Source organism: Aulonocara sp. 'chitande type north' Nkhata Bay, linkage group LG22, assembly GCF_057382095.1.
Source record: "Aulonocara sp. 'chitande type north' Nkhata Bay isolate Kocher_YH1m ecotype deep benthic linkage group LG22, A_spYH_male_GT1.1, whole genome shotgun sequence".
NCBI lineage: Eukaryota > Metazoa > Chordata > Actinopteri > Cichliformes > Cichlidae > Aulonocara > Aulonocara sp. 'chitande type north' Nkhata Bay.
This window is the reverse complement of record NC_141364.1, coordinates 29,263,046-29,271,152: the sequence shown is the minus strand read 5'-3', so window position 1 is coordinate 29,271,152 and position 8,107 is coordinate 29,263,046. Positions and strand designations below refer to the sequence as shown.

Genomic DNA, 8,107 nt, shown 5'->3' with positions numbered 1-8,107 from the left:
TTTGCAATATAACTGTTGTTGTGAATATTTTCACAACAACAGTTGTGAATATAAAACCCCAACAATCAAATGATCCCCTATGAGCAAGCACATGGCGACAGTGGGAAGGAAAAACTCCCTTTGAACAGGAAGAAACCTCCAGCAGATCCAGGCTCAGGGAGGGGCGGCTATCTGCTGCTACCGGTTGGGGGGGGGGGGTGTTATCTGTATTTTACTGCTGTTAATATTTCCATGTCTCTAATAAGCGTGGTGCCCAAGGTGCCACATCCTTGTGTTGTTTTTTAATAATGGGGGCACGCAGCGTTTTCTGTGGTTTAACCGGAAGAGGAGGGAGGGGTGGGAGTAAATTTTTATTTGTATTTATGTCCCACCGCTCTAAGCGTGGTGCCCAAGGTGCAACATCCTTGTGTTGTTTTTTAATAATGGGGGCACGCTGTGGTTTTTGTGGTTTAACCGGAAGAGGAGGGGGGGGTGGGAGTAAATTTTTATTTGTATTTATGTCCCACCTTTCTAAGCGTGGTGCCCAAGGTGCAACATCCTTCTGTTGCTTTTTAATAATGGGGGCACGCTGTGGTTTTTGTGGTTTAACCGGAAGAGGAGGGGGGTGTGGGAGTAAATTTTTATTTGTATTTATGTCCCACCTTTCTAAGCGTGGTGCCCAAGGTGCAACATCCTTCTGTTGCTTTTTAATAATTGGGGCACGCTGTGGTTTTTGTGGTTTAACGGGAAGAGGAGGGGGGGGTGGGAGTAAATTTTTATTTGTATTTATGTCCCACCTTTCTAAGCGTGGTGCCCAAGGTGCAACATCCTTCTGTTGCTTTTTAATAATGGGGGCACGCTGTGGTTTTTGTGGTTTAACGGGAAGAGGAGGGGGGTGTGGGAGTAAATTTTTATTTGTATTTATGTCCCACCGCTCTAAGCGTGGTGCCCAAGGTGCAACATCCTTGTGTTGCTTTTTAATAATGGGGGCACGCAGTGTTTTCTGTGGTTTAACCGGAAGAGGAGGGGGGGGTGGAAGTAAATTTTTATTTGTATTTATGTCCCACCGCTCTAAGCGTGGTGCCCAAGGTGCAACATCCTTGTGTTGCATTTTAATAATGGGGGCACGCTGTGTTTTCTGTGGTTTGACCGGAAGAGGAGGGGGGGGTGGGAGTAAATTTTTATTTGTATTTATGTCCCACCGCTCTAAGCGTGGTGCCCAAGGTGCAACATCCTTGTGTTGCATTTTAATAATGGGGGCACGCTGTTCAGTTGTGCGAACCTTTGCACGGGAACCGTGATCGTTAGCTCTAGCATAAACGTGAGACATATTTAATAAAGGTTGACTTTCAGCAGTATTTTAGACTCAGCGATACTTTAGACGGACCGACTTTGGAGTTTACTGGTGTAGAGTGTCGCCAAGGCTCTATTTATGCTATTTGGAGGCTCCTTCGAAGCACCTTTGTTGTGACGTTGCAAAGGCCTTTGTTGTGACGTTGCAAAGGCCTTTGATCTGTCCGAGCTTAAGCCCCGCCCCCGACGCTGTTGTCTGTGATGGTTCTCAGGCTGTGGCAGGGTCGGCACGCTTGAAGTACGCGCACTACGCATGGTGCGTGCGGAAGTGAGAGGCTTGTGAAATGGGACGGTCTAGTCTCCGTCGCGCTTCCCAGGTTGCCTAGCAACCATGATACTAACCGCTGGAAACGTGTCATACAATTTTGTTTGACAGAAATGAAGGAGAACATATTTTGTTCATTTGTTTCTACAAGAGCTTTGTGTGATTTGATAAGTATCTGAGGCTGAGACTACAGGACAGTAAAACATGATTTTTGGGCTTCATTTCTGTACTGAACAGTCATTTAAGATTAGTTAGTAAATAACAATTAGCTAATGTTTTTCATGAGACAAAAGTCATATCACTTTGGTAATGTAAATATAATATGGCCAACATTATAGTTATTATATTAATCATTATTAGCTATTACAGCAATGAACATGAACTCTGTGTCAAATACTGAGCCTCAGTACAGATTCAAGTTGCAGTTATTTATATGTCTTATCACCTTAAATCTTCACTCAAAGACAAGTGTCTTTGACAGTGCATCTATAGGTGTATCATATATAGGAGACAAATGCTGTTCCTTCAGTATGTTGGCATTACTAAATTTGGCTCATTGCTTACATACATTTATAAAAAGAAAATGTACAAGCTGTGATAACTGTTTCTGATAAAATGAAGAGTAGACTGATATATTAAATATTCCTTTATTGTCATAACTGCTTTAAGTCATACAGAATAGATATCAGAGCCTTAAACAGGCTGGTTTCTGCTAAATGGGTCAAACTGGGCAGAAGTACATTTATTTTTAGGTCCATTCTGCTGCTGATACATACAAACCGGATTGCAACAAACTGAATGCAATGGTGTGGAGACGGCAAATGTCAATATTTTATTCAGAATAGAACATAGATGACAGATCAAAAGTTTAATCCGAGAAAATGTATCATTTCAAAGGAAAAATATGTTGATTCAAAATTACACGGTGTCAACAAATCCCAAAAAAGTTGGGACAAGTAGCAATAAGAGGCTGGAAAAAGTAAATTTGAGCATAACGAAGAGCTGGAAGACCAATTAACACTGATTAGGTTAATTGGGAACATGATTGGGTATAAAAAGAGCTTCTCAGAGTGGCAGTGTCTCTCAGAAGCCAAGATGGGTAGAGGATCACCAATTCCCACAATGTTGCGCAGAAAGATAGTGGAGCAATATCAGAAAGGCGTTACCCGGCGAAAAATTGCAAAGACTTTGCAGTTATCATCATCAACTGTGCATAACGTCATCCGAAGATTCAGAGAATCTGGAACAATCTCTGTGCGTAAGGGTCAAGGGCGTAAACCCATACTGGATGACCGTGATCTCCGGGCCCTTAAACGACACTGCACCACAAACAGGAATGCTACTGTAAAGGAAATCACAGAATGGGCTCAGGAATACTTCCAGAAACAATTGTCAGTGAACACAATCCACCGTGCCATCTGCCGTTGCCAGCTGAAACTCTACAGTGCAAAGAAGAAGCCATTTCTAAGCAAGATCCACAAGCTCAGGCGTTTTCACTGGGCCAGGGATCATTTCAAATGGAGTGTGGCAAAATGGAAGACTGTTCTGCGGTCAGACGAGTCACGATTCAAAGTTCTTTTTGGAAATGTGGGACGCCATGTCATCCAGACCAAAGAGGACAAGGACAACCCAAGTTGTTATCAACGCTCAGTTCAGAAGCCTGCATCTCTGATGGTATGGGGTTGCATGAGTGCGTGTGGCATGGGAAGCTTGCATGTCTGGAAAGGCACCATCAATGCAGGAAAATATATTCAGGTTCTAGAACAACATATGCTCCCATCCAGACGTCATCTCTTTCAGGGAAGACCCTGCATTTTTCAACAAGATAATGCCAGACCACATTCTGCATCAATCACAACATCATGGCTGCGTAGGAGAAGGATCCGGGTACTGAAATGGCCAGTCTGCAGTCCAGATCTTTCACCTATAGAGAACATTTGGCGCATCATAAAGAGGAAGGTGCGACAAAGAAGGCCCAAGATGATTGAACAGTTAGAGGCCTGTATTGGACAAGAATGGGAGAGCATTCCTATTTCTAAACTTGAGAAACTGGTCTCCTCGGTCCCCAGACATCTGTTGAGTGTTGTAAGAAGAAGGAGATGCCACACAGTGGTGAAAATGGCCTTGTCCCAACTTTTTTGGGATTTGTTGATACCATGACATTTTGTATCAACATATTTTCCCCTTAAAATGATAAATTTTCTCAGTTTCAACTTTTGTTCTGTGATTTACGTTCTATTCTGAATAAAATATTGACATTTGCCATCTCCACGTCGTTGCATTCAGTCTTTATTCACAATTTGTTTAGTGTCCCAACTTTGTTGCAATCCGGTTTATACTTTAGGTTTCTGAATATTAAACTTGTTTCTGCCTTTCATAGTGTGTAACTTGAAGGCCCTGAGTACTTTCTCCCACACTGAAAACACTGGAATGATAAAATATTTTGAACATTACCTAATGAGACTGAGTCAGGACAGGCAATTAGTTATTTTAAACTTTCCTAGCAGTCCTTCACAAACAGGGAACAGTCTGTCTATCCTCTCCATCTGTCAGCTGCTGCTGGCTCTTCCTCCTCCTCTTCCTCACACACTGCTGAGTTTTTCCTGGTGGATCATCAGGGGTGCAAAGCCTCACAGGTGATGTGCAGTAGTGGGTCCCTCAGTCTGTCCTCACTCTGGACACTTGCAGTTGTCACACATGGAAATCAAATGTGTGATAAGCTGCAGGATTCAAACACAAGTGTAACTTATAAATACATGTTATACTTTTATTACACAATCAGAGAGAGAGTGCAGGACAGACAGACAGGTGACAGTCTCAGGTGTAGACACTGCTACAAAACGGCACAAGAGAAGGAAGATTTAGTGTTTGTGTTATTACGAGTGCTCAACAAGAAGAGTTCCCAGTGGACACATGTGTGACTCCTGTGATTAAAGCATCTTTCTTTCAGCTTAACGAGTGAACCGTCAGCTCGTTCAAACACATATTAAAGCCCGTTTGGCTCGACACCACCGAACAGAGGCAGCAATATAACATAGCTAACATTAACAGTGCAGTGGATCCTGCTTGTGCCATGATATTTGGCAGCATTCACTGACTTTCAGCTTGTTGTGTTTGTGGATATATGACTGACTTTAATTATCCATAAAAGTATCACATTTTCTGTAAGATTAATGTCAGGTATATATATAGCGGCGTATATTTTAAAGTAAAGGTTTTGAAACCCAGTTAGTACTAACATCGCTAATGGCACATAACTTTGCCAGTATGTGGCCAACAGTAATGTTTTAACGTTCTTCTTTATTAAACATTTGCGCATAAATAAGTGATATAATATTCAGTACTTACTTTAAAAAAAGTTTACTCTTTACTCTTTTGACCTGAATACTGAAATGAGCTCCTTTGTGGTTTAAGTATAAACTAACAGATCTTTGTAATTATTTTGTCTGAATTAATTGTCAGACATAACCTCTGCAGACTACAAGTGTGAATAAATATTTCACAACACACAGTTTTACCTTTGGAGCATACAGTAATGAATTATGCCACTGAGACCTCGAAAGCACGATATAGGAACGCATTTTCATTGCATGTGTTGCCTTTATAATATTGTATTATCACCACAGGACCTGTACATTGGATTGCAATAAAAAAAAAGTTCTCTGAATTTCTTAGAACGGAAGGTTTTGAAACAAGACAGAGGAGATAAACTCAAATCCTGAAGTGCCTTTTAAAGAAGACATTTTGTACCAATTATACTTTACTCTCAGATCTATTATAAAGGTGCTGCTTTTGGGAGTGAGTCAAACATGAAGGTCATATCTGCATGTTTAGATTTAGGATTAATATTGGAATAATACTGGATTTTTAGCATAACCCCTGTTCCTTTGTATTCGTATTCTTATTCCAATTTATTCTATTTATCCCTTTTGTATACTCTGTATTAGGGGTGGGCGATATAAACGGAATAGGGTAGAAACGATATAAATTTAGCCAACGGTAGAGATTTTAGAGTAAGTAAGGTTAGGGTTTTATTGTTTTTAGCGTTTTAGGCTGGGAGTTGCTCACAGTAAACCAGTGGCACCAAACTTGGCAAGAGGTTTGAATTAGGGGTGGGCAGTATAAATAGATTACTGTTATGCAATTTTGTGGATCACAAGGTTTAAAACTACTAATAAACACACACCCACACACACACAAATTAATTTCACCAGAGTGCCAATGTCAGGTCACTTTTGCTGGTCCAAGCCCGGATAAAGAAGCAGGGTTGGAATTGTGACATTAAAAAAAACAATAATTCCTAAAAGAAATTTAATTTGTATTTCTAAATAAATTCGAAATGCATTTAGGACATTTTACTCACTTTCTCTTCCACGATGTTATTTCTCTCTCCAACAACGTAGGTTACAGGTCTCTTGACGACACTATCAACATGGCTCTACACTTCATCCTGTAGCATCTGGACTCCCCAGGAACCTACGCCAGGATCCTGTTTGTGGACTTCAGCTCTGCCATCAACACCACCCTTCCAGACCATCTCCGAGGCAAGCTTTCCCAGATGAATGTGCCTGATCCCATCTGCCGGTGGATCACTGACTTCCTGACGGACAGGAAGCAGCATGTGAGGCTGGGAAAGAATGTCTCGGACTCCCGGACCATCAGCACCGGCTCCCCTCAGGGCTGTGTTCTTTCTCCTCTGCTCTTCTCCCTGTGCACCAACTGCTGCACCTCCACCCACCAGTCTGTCAAGCTAATCAAGTTTGCAGATGACACCACCATTATTGGACTCATCTCGGACGGGGATGAGTCTGCCTACAGGAGGGAGGTTGAACGTTTGGTGTCCTGGTGCAGCCACAACAACCTGGTGCTGAATGCCCAGAAGACAGTGGAGATTATTGTGGACTTCAGGAAGCACACAGCTCCACTCCCCCCCATCATCCTGACTGACACCCCCATCACCTCTGTGGACTCATTCCGCTTCCTGGGTACCACCATCACCCAGGACCTGAAGTGGGAGCCCACCATCACCTCCGTCATTAAGAAAGCCCAGCAGAGGATGTACTTCCTGAGGCAGCTGAAGAAATTCACCCTGCCAACACGGAAGATGATACAATTCTACACTGCAATCATCGAGTCCATCCTCACCTCCTCCATCACCGTGTGGTACGCTGGAGCCACTATCAGGGACAAACAGAGACTGCAGCGTGTTGTGCGCTCTGCTGAGAAGGTGATTGGCTGCAGACTCCCATCTCTGCAGGACCTGTACACCTCCAGGACACTGGGGCGTGCAGCTCGGATCTCAGCTGACCCTTCTCACCCTGGACACAGTCTGTTTGACCTGCTCCCCTCAGGCAGGAGGCTCCGGTCCATTCGCACCAGAACCTCTCGCCATAAGAACAGTTTCTTCCCCTCTGCTGTTGAACACATGAACAATAACCGTATGACTGTTCCCACCCCTAACACATGACCCTACGCTGTGTTCACTGCATCATTCCATGTTTGGCACTGATCACCACCTGCACTCATGTATATATCATGTATATATCTATCTACTTAGCACTTTTAATTCTTATTCTCATTTTTATTTTCATGTCTATTTAAGCTTAATTTATAACAGTATGTTTGCACTGAAGCACCGCAGCAATTTCCTAATGTTGTAAACCCGCTCAACATTTGGCAATAAAACCCTTTCTGATTCTGATTCTCTTTTTAGTGAGCCGAACTGAAAGAGCCGGTTCTCTAAAAAGAGCCGGAAATCCCATCACTAGTGTTTACCCAGATAGCAAGGAAACGTCTTTGTGCAGAATCCGTGCACCAGCTCTCATTTACTGTTTTAGCTGTTGGGTGGTTGTCGAAATTTTGTAAGGTTTAACCTGATATTCTGGCATTTTGAGCAAAATGAATTTATATTTAAAAGTCAATTCAGGATTTTAATGAATCAATATCATGTTATGCAAGCTAGAATTGATTTTAATCGAAAAATTGATGATCAAAACCCACCCCTAGAAGGTACTAATGGAAAAGGGCCATATGCATGCTGCTTTTATTCTGCCTTTAGTGGCATCTTAGTCCTCCTGGCATCTGGAAATGAAACCCTTTTGTTTGGGGAATGATGAGGTGAAAGTTTTCTGTCCTTATTTCTTGTGAAGTGTGAAAATGTTTCACTCAGTACAGTGCGCTCCAGCTGTGAGGCTCCAGCTGCTGTTATGCAGCTGATGAATTGGTCATTGTGCACTGACTGGTCCTGGTATTCTCCTAACCCCAAAGCTGTTGCTGCTGAGAAAAATGTAATTTACACAGCTGGAGAAGCAATGTACAGGAAGTACCTCCCCACTCTGCTTTTTCTGATTTCACAGTAGTCCTCCAGTCTGACTCCCAGTCATTCTCACACATCTCCATAATGATGTTGGTGGTACAGGACCACTGTTTTATCTACTCAGACAATCACTATCAGACACGTAGTAGTAAACAAAACTAAAGTAAACAAAATCAAACATCAACATTTTTATG

General features: G+C 42.4%; 1 pseudogene; it reads right to left on the bottom strand.

The window, feature by feature from the left end:
* Nucleotides 1–398: 398 nt before the first annotated feature.
* LOC147304415 (uncharacterized) lies at nucleotides 399–1,592 on the bottom strand (annotated as a pseudogene).
* Nucleotides 1,593–8,107: the final 6,515 nt, after the last annotated feature.